The sequence below is a fragment of the Dioscorea cayenensis genome, chromosome 14 (assembly GCF_009730915.1).
Source record: "Dioscorea cayenensis subsp. rotundata cultivar TDr96_F1 chromosome 14, TDr96_F1_v2_PseudoChromosome.rev07_lg8_w22 25.fasta, whole genome shotgun sequence".
Taxonomy (NCBI): domain Eukaryota; kingdom Viridiplantae; phylum Streptophyta; class Magnoliopsida; order Dioscoreales; family Dioscoreaceae; genus Dioscorea; species Dioscorea cayenensis.
The window spans coordinates 11,910,459-11,930,634 of NC_052484.1; the positions used below are offsets into that span (position 1 = coordinate 11,910,459).

At 33.4% G+C, this 20,176-nt stretch overlaps 1 pseudogene; it reads right to left on the bottom strand.

Moving 5' to 3' along the window:
* Nucleotides 1-16,016: 16,016 nt before the first annotated feature.
* On the bottom strand, nucleotides 16,017-17,377 carry LOC120276468 (annotated as a pseudogene).
* Nucleotides 17,378-20,176: the final 2,799 nt, after the last annotated feature.

Below are 20,176 nucleotides of genomic sequence, written 5' to 3' on the forward strand. Positions count from 1 at the left end.
GCCATGAGACATCCAACTTTTGTAGGGTTGAAGAATTACAGACTAATATGTTCATGTTATTCCCGATGGAACCCTATCAGTATAATTATTCAATAATACCAACGTATTAGTACCTACAAAATTCCATCGGTATGATAAGCACCATCCTATTTTATTGGGCCCGAGACTTACCAACAAATGTGAACCCGGTCCAAATTTGGGAGCTCGGGTCTTGTTAGGCATTCATGTTTGTTCTAAAGGTAGAATAGTCATTTTGTATTAGTGGCCTTTTTACATGTTGGCATAATGGTCTTCATGTAAAATTTGGCCGAAATCATGGGTCATTTGGTTTTTTTCCTATTCATCCTCTGAGTTGGGGACAAAATACTAATTTTGCCAATTTTCTTTTTTTTCAAAAAAAAAAGAGAGATAAAGAAAGAGAAAACTAGTTCCCCCTTTTTTTCCTCTTTCTCTTGTTCACCTGCGTTATTGTACCATTGTATCGCCGAACTTCTAGCCGCCGAGTTGAGAAATTGTTTCTTGAGCAAGGTAGAATACTTTTACCTTGATCTTTTTTTTTTTAATTTCTAATAATTTTCTTCGTTTGATTCGTTTTTAGGGCTTGAACCCAAATCATTCATATCTTTTTTTTATTTGGGCTTGTTTGTATCCAAAATGACCCCTATGTGTTTGTGATCTTCGTATCTTCATTTCTTGTTAGAAATCTTTGCTTTCAGTGTTGTAAAACTCAGTGTAAATTGATGTTTTTTGGTGGAAGTACTGTTGCATTTCGATTGTTACTAAAGCAACTTTGGTGGCACTGTAGATGTTACCTTTTCGTTTCTTCCCAATTTTTTGGTAGAAAAATAGATTTTAGTGTCGGGAACCCATTGGTTCTTGTTTTAGGCAACTTGGGTGTTGTTTAAGTCTAATTTGGCCCAAATCATGTGGATTAGGGGAGACACGTGCATCCTTTTCTGTCCTTTTGTTTTCATCATTTTCATGTGTTATGTTCTTGCTTGTCAGGCGGAACAATCTCCGAGTATGGCGAGGAGCTCGCAAAGTAGTGGAACTGACTTTTTGGGAGCGTTTGTCTATAAGTGGATAATAGCATTTGCATAGTAGTATTAGGGGTTTTAAGGTTCATTTGCAAATTCATTTATGCTCTTTGTCACTATAATATGATTATGATGCTATCGTGGTTTCTCACAAGTGTTTGCATGCTTTACTTATATTTTTGGTATAATGATGTGGATCTTTAAATTAGATATTTCATCGTATACATGATCAATATTATAGAAGTTTCTATATTGATATCTATCTGTTGATTCTATTTTGTTTTACACACTCATGTATATGTATTGTTACATTTTTTCGTGTATTGCCTATTTTAACTTACTAGGGATGTATTGTGAGAATGGTGTTAATTTAGTTTCTAAAGGCTACATTTAGGATGAGAATGACTTTTTACACGTTGTCTTAAATTCTTCGGAATTCTTGGTGTGACTTTGATTTGAAATGGTCGAATATTGTAATGACTAGAATGAGCTTATTTGGTATAATTGAGGTTGATCTTGTGTTTGGATGAGTTATATTGTCATGTCAGCAAGTCACCGTAAGGCTATAAATCGTGAAGTTAATAACTAGGAATAATGAGTGTAAATGATACATGTATTGAGTAGTTTTATGAGATTGATGTTAGAACTTGTTTAGCACTACCTGTGAGCTAGGGAAGATCTAATTACTCTTGTATTGTGGGATTGTTAAAGTTTTGTGGTATGATGTGATGAACAAGGCACATGGATCTTGAATGTAGTTGGTTTGATGTTATAATTAATCTAAAGGATGTATGTTAGTGAATATAATTATTGCTGAGATGAAGTTCATAAATTTGATGTGTGTATTTGATATTAGTGGAAATTTGGGGAATATTGTCAGTGTGGGGGAAGGTTAGATAGAATAACACTAGGAGAATAATACATCTCTTCATTGGTCAGGAAGTGATTTTAGACAGATGTTTTACTGTTGTAAAGTACAATACTGTAGCAAAATAGTGGAGATCATATTCTTTTCTTGATGATATATCCATTGAACTTGTGAGGTTTACATTTGGGAAATTAATCAATTCTTTTTTATGATTGATGAAAAAGGAATTAACTTAGTTTAGTTGATAATGGAATTTTATGGTGTTCAAGATCTTAAAAGCAATGTTATCTACAGAAGAAATTTATGTTTCGACTGGGTGTGCGGTTGATTTCTAGTTGCATAGTTTTAACAAGAGTATAATAGTATTTCTTATATGTTTTAAAATTTATTTATTATACCAAATCATGTTTAACTTTATTTGCAAAAGATGAATTTATTTGAGTATTTGAAATCTATGTATGTGAAAAACTAAAACCTAGAATATTTATACGTGTTATGTTGAAAGAAATATACTTGTATACCTATGTATTTACACTCAAAGTGAATCATGGTTTTCTTGAGATGCAAATTGAAACATGAGATTCTTATGCATAAGTTTGGCCTTAGTGGTGACTACGGTCCACGGCCCGACCTCAAACTTCAGTTTGACACTGCCCTGTAAGGGTCTCCATGATCCAGCCTATGTAGAGGTAGCATGGCTGATGCTGGGTTTTCCCATGGAAGAGGCGTTGTAGAGCACTTGATGGGTGTAAGGTTGAGATACCCAAGGTCACTACACGGGTTGATCAGCGGCCAATGCCAAGGTAGGGCTTTTTTTAAAAAAAATCTGAAAACCCTTGGAGAGACCTAACTGTGGTCATGGCTCAATCAGATACGTTTTGGCTAGCTTCATGTTTTAGTATCCGGAAAGCCTGAGACCAATGCCAAGTGGAGAACTTTTCATTATTTGATAAAACCCTTGGCGGGACTTTGTGCATAGTCACTCATCGGTCAATATTGGTTTGATCAACTTCTATTAAATGTTTATGTACTTAAAAAATATAATTTCATAAACTTTGTTGGATTACATTGGAATATTTTTATATGGGCCACATGTTAGGATTTGACATTTACATTACGACTATCTTTGAATTACCAGATTTTGAAAACTTTTTTGCATAGAAAATGAGAAATCTACCTTTTTATATTTAAGTTATTATTATTATTACTATCCCTATTACCTGGGTATGAGCATCGATTTTTTATATTCTCCTATGACTTTATTACTCTAATGTGTTCATTGTCCCTCGCCAAGTAACATCATTACTCACCCACTCCCCTCTTTTCTCAAGTCTAGCATAACACAACGGTGGTGTGTTAGGAGCTATGCAAGGCAATCTGCATCTAATAATAATTCTGTTGGGCCTTACTATTTTCTTATAGATATTTAGTGGATCCACTAGAATATCATAGAGTTTTAATTGTTATTTATTTTATATTGTTTTTATACTTGTATTTGAGGGCTTCATGGGATATGTTTGTATACTTTCTTGTATACTCCTTCTTTCCTTGTATTTGTTTGACTGAATCTTTATTGAATCATTTGTGTGATATTTTACTTTCTTTGATGATGGTGAACCGGAATGAACAAGTCCTCTCCTTGACGCTTTGGTGTAGATCGAGGTTAGGGTGCTACGTACACCTTTCCTCTGGTTGTCGCAATGGTTATCGCATGCTTCGCTTGTGATTCGGGGAGTGACAATAAATATCTTCATATTATTATTGCCAATAGAATTGTGTTGGTATTCTTTTTAGTATTGCGGACTTATTATTACCTATGAAATTGCATCGGTACGTTATGGGTAATCCTAATTTTTTAGAGTTGAACACTCTAACCAATATGTTCATGCATTACCAACAGAACTCCATTGGTACGTATAATTTTTAATAATAATGACATACTAGTATGGACGAACTTCCATCGGTATGGTATCCTCCATCCTAATTTTTTTTTGGTGCAGACTTACAAACAAATATTTTCATATTATTGCCAATAGAATTCTGACAATATAATCTTTTTGTATTATGAGGTAGTAACACTGATGGAATTCTGACACATTTGAATATGCGTGTAAACCACAAGTGCACGGGTGTCAAAGTAATAATTACCTGGTGAGTTGGGTAGTTGAATCCATATTGAAAAGGGCTACTAATACTAACCTCTCCTCTGCTCTCTAGCCTAATGATAATGGGATAGTGTGGTGATCTAATGTGCGAAGAAATGAATACCAGAGACGAATATGCAAGGGTAAAATAGAGGAAGATCTCAATTGGTAAAATTGGGGTATTCGGGCAATAATCCCCCTAGGATTCAGGTATTAGGTACTAGATATGCAAAGTGTTTCTATGATGAGTAAGTTAAGTGGCGAAAATCCAAAAATAATCAGATCTGTCTCCATATCACCGATACTAGCCCCATACGAGGTCCCGGTGGAGAAATCGCTCAATCTCAACACTTCACACCACATATGACAGCAAATCACTCTAGGGATTCCGAAAGGTGTAACCGATTCCTAAAGATTGATCCAACCCTAATTCCCGGTGAAGGATCCTAACCCCCTACAAGGTCCCGGCGGAGAAATCGAGCAATCTCACACCTCCCATCAAATATGGTTGCATAGAGTCTAAGGAATGGAGATAGAATACACCAATCGGAGAGGAAAGGGGATACTTCACTATCTCATGACTCACCCTCTCAATCCTCTTCAATCTGTAGGTTCTAACCATAATGGAGATCTCTCTCCCACCAAGGCAACAAATCATGCAAACCAAATAACCACAAGATCAATAAGGCAAGCAAGCATTAAACAATCAAGAATGAAACTTAATCAAACTCGGATTAAATAGAAACACAAAGCAAATCCACACAAGATGAGAATCCTAGGGTTCACAAGCCCAAATACCCTCTAGGGTTTTAGTTCTCTATGGAGCAACATACAAAACACACCATCAATGAATGAAAGTACATTAAAACCAAAGAAATAAATCCCCTTTTATATGAACTGATGGCCTTGATGGAGAGCTTCGACTTCTTGAAGGACCCTCTCCGAAGCTAGGTTCACCAGTGGCTTCCTTGATGCTATGATGGAGGAGAAATCGATCAAAGTTGGTGACAAAGCGCCTCCCAAGCCGCAAAGACCTTCTCTCCAAACCCTAGCAGCCTCACCCCTCAAGAGCCGCACAAAAGATGAGAAAGAATAGGGCAAAATGGCTATTTATAAGCCTTAGACCGCGTCTGTCATGTGGCCCCACGCGCCCATGTGGATTTTCCACTCGCCCGTGTGGGCTGCAGGAATTTCCACGCGGGCACATGAATAGTAATTATGCTACATTACTTAACTACAGTAAAATGCTACAGTGCTTAGCTACAGTACTCTCCATAATCGCGGTCCAAACACTCTTCTCTTGAGGCCACATGGCCGGGCACACGTCCATGTGGTAGACTATAAGACTTTTCTTCATCGACGTATCTTTGAGAGGTCTTGCAATCTTCACAAAAAGAAGGAACATGAAGATGTGGCTGCCTTTGTGCCCTTCCAACTAGTGAATTGACTTGAATCTTCTTGGAAGTTGGCACACATCTCCACGTTCATGAACTCCTCTCGTGTCTTGGTCCTTGAATTGAACAAGAACTCCCAACATTGTGTCTTTATAGCCTATCTTTGCTTCCTTTTTACTCTTCAAGGCATTCACAACCTATATGCATAAAAGAACACCAAATACACAATATGAGACATAAACCATGGTAAAAATGATGCTCAATGCATGTAAAACATATATAGAAATATGTCTACTCAAGCACTTATCAAATTTCGTCTGTATAGTACGCTCTAGTATAATTTTTTAATATTACCGATGTCTATTGGTCTATTTTTTCCTTTCTTATTTTTTCATTAATGTGGATTGCCCAATAATATTCTTTTGCAAAACTAGAAAAATCAAACTAAAACCAAGATCCTGGCTAGGTTATAATTTCACCAGTTCAATTAGTCGAGTCACATGTTCACTACTGAGATTTTCTAAATGTGGGCTTTTCAGTCGGATAGGACAGGTCTTAAGATCAGTCATGCTTAATCCGGTTAGACTAGCTAGCTAGATTGGCCTAAAAAACATTGATAAATAATGCCTTCACGTCAACGAGTTAGCAGCTTGACTCGCCTTGTCATTGTTCTGCTAGGGTAATTTCATTAAGAGGTTCTTGTCATTTTTTTATTTTTTTATTTTTGGTTGTGCATATGCCCCATCTACTTATGGCCATGCAATATAGTTATTTTCTAGCAATGGGCTTTAATTAAGTTTATAATTTTTTATGTCCAAAAATTTTATACTTTGTTTAAAAAAATATAATAATTTTAAATATTTTTACATGATAAATAAGAAATAGTTGATAATTATATTAATTATTAATATTAAATTTAAATTTAAATTATAAAAAATTAACAATATTTTCTTTTATGAATTTTTGAATGGAGATATGTAATGGTCCTATATTTATTTAGGTATTACATTGTTAAAATATATATTCTATAATTGCTTATTATTGAGGATTAATCTGAACCACTGATCAATGTGTTGGGGAAGGTTTACTCAAGTGGGGGGCAACAAAACCCTACCGCCCATTCTTGCCTCTTTTATTAACCCTTAGGGGATGTACAGTTAATGACATATTACCACGTAACAAAATTACCAAGATAATATGGGTGGGAATGTTATATGGTTGAGAATATTGTGGTAATTTGATATAACCATGTTTGGTTGGGAACTCTTATTACCAGGAATAGTTCATTACCATGTTTTGTTCGTCGTGATAATCAGTTTGGTAAAATATAAAAAAATCCCAAAATATCCTCATTTGACATGGTATGAGCGACCCATCGGCTAGCTTCGTCTCGGGGCACTCTGCCGACTAAAGCTCCCACCTTTTCAATCCATTTTCTTGCAAGCTCCCTCTTTTTGATCAGGGCCTAGATGAGAGTTTGATTTCCCATGGCTTTTTGATGGGAAGCGGGAGAAGGATTATGATTTGGAGCTGTGAATTTTATTGAAAATCCCTCTTTTTCCTTTTTATTTTTGTTGGTTTTTGTTGGATTTTGATTTGTGAGAGATGGGGTGTTTTCCGTGCTTGGAATCGAAGGAGGAGGAGGAGTTTAATGGCATGCGCGTCAAGACTGAGAAGTGGGAAAGGAGAAACCCTAGTTTAATGGCATGCTTTAATAGTGTTTTCCTCTTTTTTGAAACCCTAGCATGAGAGAGAAAGGAGGAGATAAAAGATTTTTTTTATTTTGCACCCTATGTTCTTTTTAAATTATTTTAAATAAAAGTGTATAATTGACCCAAAAAAGTTATGAGATTATCACATATTTGGTAATCCAAGATAGATATCAAATTTGGTGGTAATAGGATTAATTTTTTTAGTAATGTTCTTAGGTTGGTAATGCGATCTTACCATCCAAATTACCACTGGTGCAATGCCAAAAGTTGTAATTTTTTAATGTTACCATGTAACACGTGGTAATCTTTCTACATTACCGTGAACTAAACGATTCATTATTGACAAAGACTAGTGGTGACTTGAACCTCCCTCCACCCTCTTGAGCTCTGGCATCATCCTCGTCTCCCTCGATTTGTTTTATGAAAACCTACTCCTTGACATAAGAATCACAATTATGGTTGTCTCTCACTTGCCAAGACTAAAACCCTAATCTTGAGAGAAAAAGATATACCAATTTCCTCAAATTGCAACCATTTTTCTTTCAAACTTTTTCGAATCTAGTCTTGCAGTGTTCTTCCCATCTCCAACGAACTAATCATTCGATTTGGCAAGATTTAGTAGCATTTGGCCATCCCGTGCTTCACGCTAATTAGCCACTAATTTCCCTAATTTTCTTTTCCATGATTGATTATTTTTTATGTCGATGTGTTTTCTTGCTTTAAAAATAGGCAAATTCTCTCTTTATTTGGATCTGCAGTCATTTTCACTTCTTAATTTTTAGTTCCTTTTGATTTTTTAATTAAGAATTATTTTTTAAAAAAAAATTGGTTGTAGAGTAAAAGAAAATTCTTTGTTTCTTTGAAAGCTTACTTTCAGTCCTAGAATTTTATAGAGCTCCTACATAATTCTTGATGGTAACCACTTCCAAGGAGGGGCCAAATTAATTCTGCTTTTCTCAAGTTTGTTGAAAACAGTACTGGATGCTAATTTTTTTTTTATCTAATGTTTTTTCATTTTTTTTCAGCTTTAATTTGCTGCCATTGACGTGTTTTTAGTTCATCTCGTGGGTCTACCAACACCTTTTGGTAATTTTGTGAAGGTGTAATATTCTAACATCTGTTCTTTGCAGTAATTCATGATTATCTTGCTTTATAATTTTTCAGCCATTATAATTATCATCATGTGACAAGCATACAATCTAAATACATTAACTAACATCCAGCTGAGTGCTATTAAAGACCTGGCAAACCTTGGATTGTAAATTTTCAGTAGGTGAGTATGATGTTTTACTCTATCTTTGGTTGATTGTCATATTGCATAATTTAATGGTTTGAAGTAATGGCTTTTGTATATAGCAAGTTAGGAAAGAGAGTTAGTTCATACCTACGAAATTGGCATTTAGTCAGCTTGTCAGATTCATCTTCCTTTCTAGTCCTTAACTATTCCTTATCTTTTTGCATAAAAATTACATGTATATAGCTTCTATATATGTGAATCATGCTAAAACTTTGAGTATTGCACAAAATTAAATTGCTACCAAGCCTAGAGCTTCTATAATTGTATGGGCTACAGTGGCTACAAAGTGAATTACAACCATTATTCAAAAATTATTAGACGGAATTTTTATGGTTGCAGTGGATGGCCTACAGTGGCTACAGAGACATTGTTAGAAACATTATTAGAACACAATGTGGACAAATGAGGACACATTATTAGAAATAAAAAATTGGGAAATATTAGACAGAACATATAATTAGATTTGTGATTTGTGAATGCATTTGCAATGATGATGAAATAAAAGAGAGGAGAGAAGAAGGGATGATGTAATGGGGAGCACATGAGAGGTGTTGGGGTGAAGAGCAGACAGAGTGTTGTCCATTTTGTATTCAGATAGCAATTAAAAAGCTACCAAATCTTAAAAAGGAATAGGCTTGGAAAGCACAAATCTTGTGGTGTAATTGACTAGCAAATTCCTAATTAGTAAATAGACACTTAGTAAAATCTAATTTCCCAAAAAACAATGGCAAGCATTTCTAACGTATGATTGCGACAATCAAATTATGTCCGTCAAATAGAAATTTAGTAATGTAATCAATGTTTTCTTTTATGATTACAAGTATATAGCTTCTATTCAGTTATGTCTTGGGCTATATTTATGATTACATGTATACTTTATTTATGCCGTAACTTTGGAGTAAATAATAATTCTTAATCTGATTTAAGATCCATTAATTATGTATCTAATTATTTTGCTTTGCTTGTCATACACTATACTTGTTAGTTTTAATTCTCTGAAGACTTTTCGCATTGGTTACAACATATTCAGTTAGTGTGTTTTTTCTTATTAATTACTTCTATCCTTTTGTGAAGAATTTTGTAACATTTCTAACTTTATTATGTATCTAATTATTTTGCTTTGCTTGTCATACACTATACTTGTTAGTTTTAATTCTTTGAAGACTTTTCTTATTGGTTACAACATCTTGAGTTAGTGCGTTTTTTCTTATTGGTTACTTCTATCCTTTTGTGAAGAATATTGTAATATTTCTGACTTTATTATTTTATAATTGGCAACATGTATGTAGGATTTATACTCTTCAACATGAGGTCCTGCACCAATGACAAATGTAAAGCTAAGGGTAGAGGTAAAGGGCATGCTTAATTAAATCATGAAGTGCCATAATGAACTACCAGGGCATCATCTACATTGCCCCCCACTGCTCATTTATCTACTGAGACACCTTTTTCAGCTATTGAGGCATTGATAGATTTGCCATCAGCTTATGATCCTAGCCCTATCCCTTCCTCCGCTCTTGTTTCTAGTGGATTTTTGTTGAGCGGAAATGATGGAGTACAAGGTCAAATAGTAGAGGGTCTAATGTGGGATTACCCTACCCTCTAAATCTAAATGATAGAGTGCATTTGGCTCCAATAAATGCAGAGTAAGATTTAATATATTTAACATGGTTTTTTAATATTCATATTTGTAATAACAGGGATGTATTTAGTTTAGTATGTAATATATTTCTTTGATTATGTGTTAATGTTTTTCTTGAGAGGAGGGTTACACCAACAGTTACATATATTATAAAAAAAAGTCATTTTAAAGGTCCATAGCCGACTTGCAGAAAAGTTCCTAGTGATGTGAAGGAACCGATGTGGAAGACATTTCAGGCATAAGTTTTATTATATGATTGTGTTTGTTTAGATGTTATTATTTGTTTAAAGTATGAATTTTTTTTTTTTTAACAATTTTCTTCTCAGGAGTATCATAAATGGAACCAGGAACATAATAATAAAAATAAAAAAAATGTCTTTGATAAGACCGTCAAAACATGATAAAGGGACATTCTAGTAGATGATAGGATGAAAGCAATGAAAGAGGTAGGTGTCACTAACATTAAAGAATGCAAATGAATGTAAAGGGATCGACAAGGATGTATGGGATACCCTCATTGGTATTATAAATGGGGTACATATGTATAACAATCCAAATCAGGAGGTAAGCATTACAAAGCACACAAGTGGTTAACGTCCTTTTGTTGTTCATGGTATCAAGCTGGCATGCACTTCTATTTCAGTAATATCAAACTAGTTACTTTATCTCTGAAAACAAAGTAGTTCATTTGATATTCATGTGAACTTTTTGTTTTGCTTCATTTATTTGGATAGTTTCTAAGAAGTTCTATTTAAAGTCTATTGATTATGGATGCATTTCCCTAATGAATGTTTTTTATTCATTTAAAGAAATGGCTTCTGAATCTTTATTCTTCTCAACTACTGCTGAAAACACAAGGAATTGTTTTCTAAAAGTGTGAGATTGATAGATCCATGCTTAACCAGTAAATTGATTACAATTTAATTATTTCTGCCCTAATGTTGTGATTTAGCTCCATAAAGTATTCTAAATTCTCTTGCATGGTTTGCATGATGGATGGAATCAGCCTAGCATTTAAGACAGTGAAATGGAAATATGAATACATGGTTGTCAAGGAAATTGATTCCAATAATAAGTATTGTGCCTTGGTCTTGTGATTTAGCTCCTGGAATTTTGATGATGAAATTTTTGCATGGTTTGTGTGTGGATGGAATCAATAAAGTGCACTTAGAATTTGGAAATGATGGGGAAATACTCTCATGTCTTCCAAGTGAATTGATTTGGTTTTAATCATTTTATGCCCTAATTTTGTAATATAGCTATCAGAATATCAATGAATTCTTGCATATGAATAAGTTTGGTTTTGCTTTAGAATACTCCTGTTTATTTTGCATTTAGCTTCATTTTTTTAAAAATGTTTTTTATAGAGAAAAGTAAAAAACATTCAAATAGGGCTTTGTTACCATTTGGTGAAGAACATTCAACTAACCTTACTGACTGTTTTGTCATTTATTTGTTTTATCTTATAACAACCATACTGACTTCTTATTTATTTATTTATTTATTTATTTATTTATTTATTTATTTATTGTATATATATTTCTAATTTTTCACTGGTTGGTTTATGCAAAACTCATATATGTATATATATATATATATGGAATCTTTTTATCTTGAGATTAGATTGGTCTTTCGTAAAACTTCAGCATATTGGCCATTTTCAAACATAAAATTTGTATTGGGAAATAGAGGATATATATTATATTGGCCAAATCACTCATCTCATGTTCGAAGGTTTGTTTGTGTTACTTTTTAAGTATTTAAAAACTAATATTACTAAATCTCGAATTATATGAACTAATGACTAGCAGTTTTTATAAAATCATGAACTAAATGACAATTATGTTATTATATGCTGATGTTATCTTTTATTTATGGGTTGTTTTACTTGGAATATAGGCTGAGAAGTTGGGTAGGCAGACAGGATATTTCGAAATTTTTTAGTTTATAACAAGCGCAAGGAGGCGAGGACAAAGTTGTGAACAAGTCAAGAGTTGTCAATGTATGTCAAATTGAGCTATTTATATTTTTTTAATTGCAATTTATATAAATTTTCATTCATAATAGATGTTATCTCAATTATAAATGATAAGTTTTGTTTTTAAACATGTTACAGGAAAAGTATAATGCTGCATTGGTTGACAAATATGGAGATGATATATTCTTCAATCCAAGTTTCGATGGTCAATTATGGTATGATGCAATTGGAGGATTACCCGCACAAGTATTCATAGGTTTGGGAGTAGGGTAGACTCGAGGCAATTGTTTAGTGCAGCATCTATCGGCCCTTCCACATTTGATTCAGCTTGTGGACCATCCACCTGTCAACCTTTTTCAACAAATGAAGCTATGTTACAAAGCCAACTTGTGGAGAAAGTTGAAAATTTAGAAAGTACAGATCATAGTATTCATGAGGATTAAGCAGATCTACAAAGTAAGTTGGACAAAATCTAAGAGTTTGTGGAGCACAGTCATCCAATGTTATTTTACCAAATGAGCCAATCGGGAATTAATTCAAGGGATACCGCTCTAGAAGGCACTAAACAAAGTAGAGAAGGAGAAAATGCATAAGTAGATGGAGATGACACTTAGTTTGGTAATCTTACTTTCAAAAAAAATTCATTAAAGTTCATTTGAATGTCTTAATTTTTAGGTTGAGTGTTTAAAACTTTACAACTTGTGAGATTTTGTCATGTATGGTTGGATTGTATTATGAATTTAAGATTTTATGGTTGAGATAAACAAGTGATTGTATTATGTTTTATTGGATTGTTGAATGTATTTGATATTATGTTTGTATTATGCACAATACAGGTTTAATATCTAAAATTTGTAGACATAATAAATAAGTAATATTTTACCGAAGGAAAACATAATCTTTAAAGATGGAATTTTAGTTTTTACCGACAGAAAACGTAATCTTTGGTGACAAAAAATACTTTTACCGACAGACTCATACATTAATAACTTTTCCCAACGAACAAAAATACTTTTACAATCAAAATTTTTACTAATGAATACTATTTATAGACATAATTTATTATTAACTATGGAAGGGCATTACTGACATGATATTTAGCAACAGATTATTCCTACCAGGCTTTATGTTGGTAAGAAGTATCACGGACCAAATTTCCATTAGTACCCACGGAAAATTTTATAAGTGATGAATTATTTTGTTGTAGTGTGATAATGAGTTTATTTTCTATATGAAAGATTTAAAATTTGACTCCTTCCCAAACTATAATTAAGTATTCAGTGGATGTGAGTGGTGGTAACTCATTCACATTGTCAAAATAAATAAATACATAAATAAATATACCTTATCATGATGAAGATTTGCTTTTGTGGAGATTTATAATCTTTTTTTAAAATTGATTGTTCCGGTGGGTGTATGTTGGGCTATGACACTCAAATTCTCACTCAAGAATTAAACAAACACACCCAATCAAAACAAGAGAAAGGAGACAAGCAAATTGGTAACCCAGTTCGGCACAACCTTGCCTACATCTGGGGGGCCAGGCCCGGAGAAACAATCCACTAAAAGAGGTATAGGAACAAGGAGTACAACGCTCACTCACTCTCACAATACAAAGAATATCCTCTCTAGATTGCCCGACGACCACACACTCAACTCTCACCGAAGAGTCTTTCACTGGTTGGCTTATCCTAAATCTTCGAGCTGGATCTCTTATATAAATGCACCGACGTCTAATAAAGTTATCTCTTTTAGAATTCTCCACGGCTTCCTAACTTAGACACATTCCAAAGTTAGATGTTGTAACACCCAGTTGCAACATGACCCACCTTACTGAACATGACTGAGTTCTAGCCATATCCACCCGAATCTGCGACTTTCAACCTCTCATTTCCTTCAGTCCGCCTCATAGCAGTTTGACTTGACCCGAGCTCCTCCTGCCTGCAGCTGCTTCCTTCCTCATGTCACTTTAGAAGGTCTCCCTCTCCCGAGGGACGTGCCCACCAAGGCACATGCGACCATCTCACCAAAGATAGCTACCGAAGATCTCCCGATCTTCTTTCCAAACTTGGGCCAAGTTTGGTCTTCCCAAATGGTCTTCGTTTGACTCATGGAAATATTGTTACTAAACTTGATCTCATCTTCATCCAAGTTTAGCCTTTAATATCTTCAAGCATGATCTTCAATCATCCATGCTTGGATCTCCAAATCTTCAATCATATCTCATGCAATCTTCAAACAATCTCCTCACATGATATGTCTCCATGAATAGTTCTGCCCATAGATAGCTCTTGGATCTTTCTTCAAATTGTGTTTGCTAAATATGGTCTTTGATAATCTCCTTGGCATGTCTTCTTACCTTATTTAGTTTGTGTCTTCAAATAGCTTCACACCAAACTAAACCTTGTGTCTTCTAATAGCTTCATACCAAGTTTAACTTTTGTCTTCTAATAGCTTCATACAATCTTCATGATCTTGAATTCTTGCCAATGATAGAATATTTCTCTCTCTTCAAATAGATATTTCTAAAAAGGAGTTCTATCAAATATATGAATTGTCATCCTGGATCTTACGAAGGATAGATAATCATACCTAAAATAAAAGTTACTTTTTTGAAGAGATCCTATAGACTTGATGTACTTTTTTAAAATAGTTGAACATCACATGATTCCATTGAGAAAAATATCTACTAAATAAATTCTCCACCTTAATCTTCATAATCCTTGAAGCTTCATTAATATTTCGCCACATCATCATCATCATAGTCACATTTTGCTTTGATGAGTCATCACATGCCACGTCACCATCATCTTGCCATGTCACACGTTAACTTGTTATATAATACCAATCCACGTTATCAGACTTGACAAAAATTTGCATCCCATTATATAAAATTGATCATTTACATCTATTATAATTTCTATTTTACCATATGGCTATCTGCATATTGATGATAAATGGCTTAGATTATGCCATCATCCACAAAAATATTTGAATTTATTTTACTAAATTTTTTTATGTTCAAATTGACAGTTTAAATTATATAATTTCATCAAATTCCATGATTTTAACATGAATAAATATTTGATATTTAATGATTTATTCTGTTTATTAATTTTTAACTTATTATATTTTTAATATTAGATTTATTAAAATATATTAATCTTATGAAAATATAGATTCATTTTTTTATTAGTATTAATTATAAACATTAATTAAGGTTTAACTGTTTGAAATTTATATAGAAATTGTGAAAATTTACATAAAAATGGTGAATAGACTAAAGTTAAAAACAAGCAATGGTGCTAGAAATCCCAAACCTCGTATCACCGATCACAGTGAACTGTATAAATAATCCCAACTACAAAAGAAAATTTACAACACAATCTTCTTGTCATAGTGATATAAAAAATCTCAACTATCACTACAAAAAATAAGACTTATAGCGGCAGAAAAAATTTGCCGCTACAAACCATATTTTAGCCCCAACACCTCTATAGCGGCGGATATCTAATTAGCCACTAAATCCTTGATCGCTATATGTTTTTTACAACAAATGTACTCTTTTGCCGCTATTCCATCTATTATGGTTGGAACTGTACAATTATCTGTAGTGGTGAAAAATTTTGCCGCTATAAATTTTATAGCGTCCGAATACTTCAACCGCTATAAATCCTATAGATTTGTTTAGTATTCATATAGCGATTAAAAATTTTACGCTATAAATTCTATAGTGACCAAACATTTTCACCGCTATAAATCCAATAAATTAGTTAAATATCTTATAACAGCACAACAATTTGCCACTACATACCTTGTAAATTGAGTAGATGCTCTAATAATTAATATTAAATCTGCCAAAATAACAAACACACAAGCATACATTTAGATGATGTCTTATTATTTATTTGAAGCCTAGATAGAAGCATTACATCATTAGCATACATCATTATTGTCCTCGATTAGCTTTGTGTGATGGAGATAACAGTAACACTTTCCTTATTCATACATAGATAGATAGGCAGATGGATAGAGCTTGTTGTCTCCACAATTTACAAACTGATAGTTGACAATCAAATGACCTTGAGCACAGCTACTACCATCAGTGTCAACCTGCTGAAACAAACTCTAATCTAAGTCCAGGCCCTCCATAAGCACGCCAGTCCACTATTCTCACTGTTACTTGATCATTAGTTTTAGTATTAGTCACCTGCATCAACAAGAAAAGAATTCAACGTCATCTCTACGATATATGTAATCATTACAAGTAGAGATTATCAGAGTGTATGTATATATACTTACCAACAAACACTTGCCACAAGCAGCCTGTCCTGTAGGCCCTGCAGGGCCACAAAAAGCAATCCATCCATACTTCTACCTCCAAGCAAGAGACTTCTCAGCATCCCATATTGCACAATATGCACTCACTGCATTTAAATCCCAGTAGTTCTGTGATGGATTGTAGTAGTGGTATGTGGCTCTTACATTGCTTGCTTGTTGTGCTCTCACACCATCACCCAACAACCCAAACACCACAACCATCTTCTTAGCAATCTCCATTGTTGTGGGTTAAACTCTAGCATACCAGACTGTTTTCATCTCTACAGCTTAGCAAATTATTTTCTTGGCTCCTTATAAAGAAAAGGATGAAGGTTGATCTGAAGTAAAAAAATTATGCAAATGTCTTAACTGATATCCCAACTCTTATCTCCCCAGCACATTCCACTTTCTTGTTTCACAATTTGGTTGGCTGCATTCTCCGAAAGAAAGAAATTAGATGTCAACAGACCACAAGTGCAATGGACAACATATTACAAAAAGTTCATTTGGAAGAAAAAGGCAAGCTTGCAATAGCAAATATATATATATATATATACAAATATAAGAGAGAGATTGAAATTAAAGAGTGATGAAGTGTCATGAATACTTCAGAGAATAAAATAATAAGGTATAAATTTATAACTAAGAAACTCACCATGAATGATTAATCGAGCTAGGCTTCCTTTACTAGTGGCGTTAATAGATTCATATGCATCCAGAGAGATAATAAATGCATCTTTTAAACCTGAAAAAACAAAATATAAGTGGCTTAACAAATTTTAAGAGACTGGGGAAATGGTATTCACAGACTTGCTCTTCAATTCTACCTTCAACTTCATATCTTTGGGCTCTCCATTTTGCCTCCTGACAAGATATGACCTCACCACAGTATCCAAGGAAATTTCCTGGCCAGGAGTAACGTTGCTTTCACTCGGGCAACTGGATATTTTACTGACAATGCAGACCAATCCGGTGAGAGATTCTTTTGGGAAACCTCCACATTTCTCATAGTAAGTCAAGAAATTCTCTGGATGTTTACACAAACTCTCTAATAAGACCATAAGTTCCATGGATGCTGCCATTGGATCTTGGAGCATAAATATAGGATCAGTACCAGTCTCACATCTGTACGCCTGTATGAAACGTTCGATAAGAGTATTGTTTGAAGATGTTAAAATTAAATATTAATTCTATACCAAGAATAATATAGAGCTTTGAGCCGAGTGTTGATCTTTGTAATCAAAGAGAAGGGCCAAACACATGCAGCAGATCTATGATGCCAAGGCAAATGGGGTAAAATGATATTTAATAATGAGGGGTGACCCTCAAAACATTTTTGCAATGAACATGACACAAATCTGATATTGCACGCAAAGCCTGTAAACTAAAAGAGTCTTAGTTTGATGCTTTTGTATCTGTTCTTTTATCAATAATAAATTCAGCAGAGTATCATGTGATTCCACACAGTGATCCTTTAAAGAATCTCACCAATATTATATTATTTATGGCTCCTCCAAATACATGCAAGAGATTTACACTAATTAAATGATCCATGTAAGAATGTCAATGAATATTACCCGAATACGATAAGGGTTCTACTTAGTATGAGTGTTTGTGTTTTTTTTAATGAAAAGCTTGGAATAGTAGTGTGTATATTATGTGATATTGACAAGAGATACTGAACTTTAAATAATATCATTTTCCACCTTTAAATTTAAATATAATATATATAGTGACTAATATTCATAAATAACTCAAATAATATGGACAAACAAATATATATATATATATATATATACTTTAATTAAAGTAATACATAATTAATAACAACTAAATATGGCTTATAAGTTCTAACTATTTTCATAAAGTTTTTTGATATAACTAAAAAAAATTGAAGGATTTCACAAAATTATATTAAGAAAAACAGTTACAAAATTCCTCACATGAGATGGAATACACATAATTGTACCTCACATAATAAAAAAGTTGATCTTTCTAACCGCATGCAGCAATGGTCAAGTGATTAGACATAATGAGAGAAAATGTACTGATGATCTTACCAAATTTAATAAATAAAATTATTAAATCCAACAAAACAATAATAAGCAAATATATTAATAAAACTGATAATTTATAATACAAATGCAAACCGCCAATCTCAACAATAAAATCCTGTGGTAATCATTGTACTTTGACAAATAATTGAAATATATATATATATATATATATCTGTTTTCATGTCAATAATTATATCAAGATGCTTAATCACATTGGACCCAAATGAAATAAAAGTTTGGCCATTCAATTTGTCACCCACTTAATTAGCTAAATTTCACATCTCTTGTCACCAAACAAAACCTTCCAACTAAATGAAAATTTTGATAAATTTTTTTGTTCAGATTACAAACATTTTCAGATACTTATCAAATTATTTTTAATACTCCCTTCTAGTTGGCATCCAACTAAAATTACCTTGGTGTGTGTGTATATACACTATTTAAATGATCTATGCAAGAATGTCAATTTTTCTATTAAAGATGGAACTTTATGAGGCTAATATCAAAATTTTAGTGGACGCATACATATAAAAAGAAACCTACTTCAGACAACCAATATAATCAACATTGCACGTTTGATTAAATAAAACTTAAAAAAAGAGAGCAAACCAAAACCAAAAGCATAAACAATTACAAGTAGGTGAAATACAACCAAAGCTCACTCCACCCTATCAATGTCTGTTCACTTCCCTAGAACCTGAGACCAACAGGCCCAAACCTGAAGCCTTAATTCTCGAATTGAAAAACATTTAACCAAATCAGTGTGACAACAAGTGGTCTATAAACCTCCAATTTCTTCAATGCCAAAACACTCAAGCAAACATCAAACAATACTTAATTACTTTAATCCCTCTTGATCTTTTTATTCTTAATAAAGAACAAACTAGAGTAGTTGAGAGTAACTAACAATACTTAATTACTTTAATCCCTCTTGATCTTTTTATTCTTAATAAAGAACAAACTAGAGTAGTTGAGAGTAACTTGAGTAGGAAGACAGCAACAATACTTGTAACCAATCTTTGAAAAGCAAAAATCAGAAGAAAAAAGAATCGTAAACCGTGGCATGGACTGATGAGAATTGGAATATTATCACTCGTGCATTCACATTTCCCATTTGTCTCTTCAAATGCCAACCAATCTCAACGTAAAAACTTCTATATCCTATTTCTATACATATCTACATCCACACATTTTAGTTCTTCCTACCTTTATCTATACATATCTACATCCACACTTTTTAAAAACAAAATTATATGTTTAAGATAAATGAATAACTTACCTCAAAACACAACCAAAACCAAAACCAAACCGAAAATTAGAAACTCACAGAAAGAAAGAGAAAAAAAAAAAAACAAAGCTTACCTCGCAAGCATGGTGGCCGGATTCCCTCGCTGTTGCCAGATCCCACCCTTGCAAACACAACCTGCAAAGATTCTCAAGAAACAAATACAGGTACAGCACTAGACTTGATTAAAGCAACCTGAACCTCAAAGATTCAATTACAACAGACACTCACACCACCACATTAAGAACTCAAGCTTTAAAGTAACAGATAAAGAGAGATCAGAGGCTAGATGCCCGGAGATCTCCAAAACACCTCACTCACACAAGGAGGAAGATGAACAGGGAAAAAGGAATCAAAGAGTTTCAATAATTGCCTCCATTCCCCAGATTGAGCTGTATAAGTTTAGAAATTAATTGAAGAGGGACCCTCGCTGTCGCCCTAA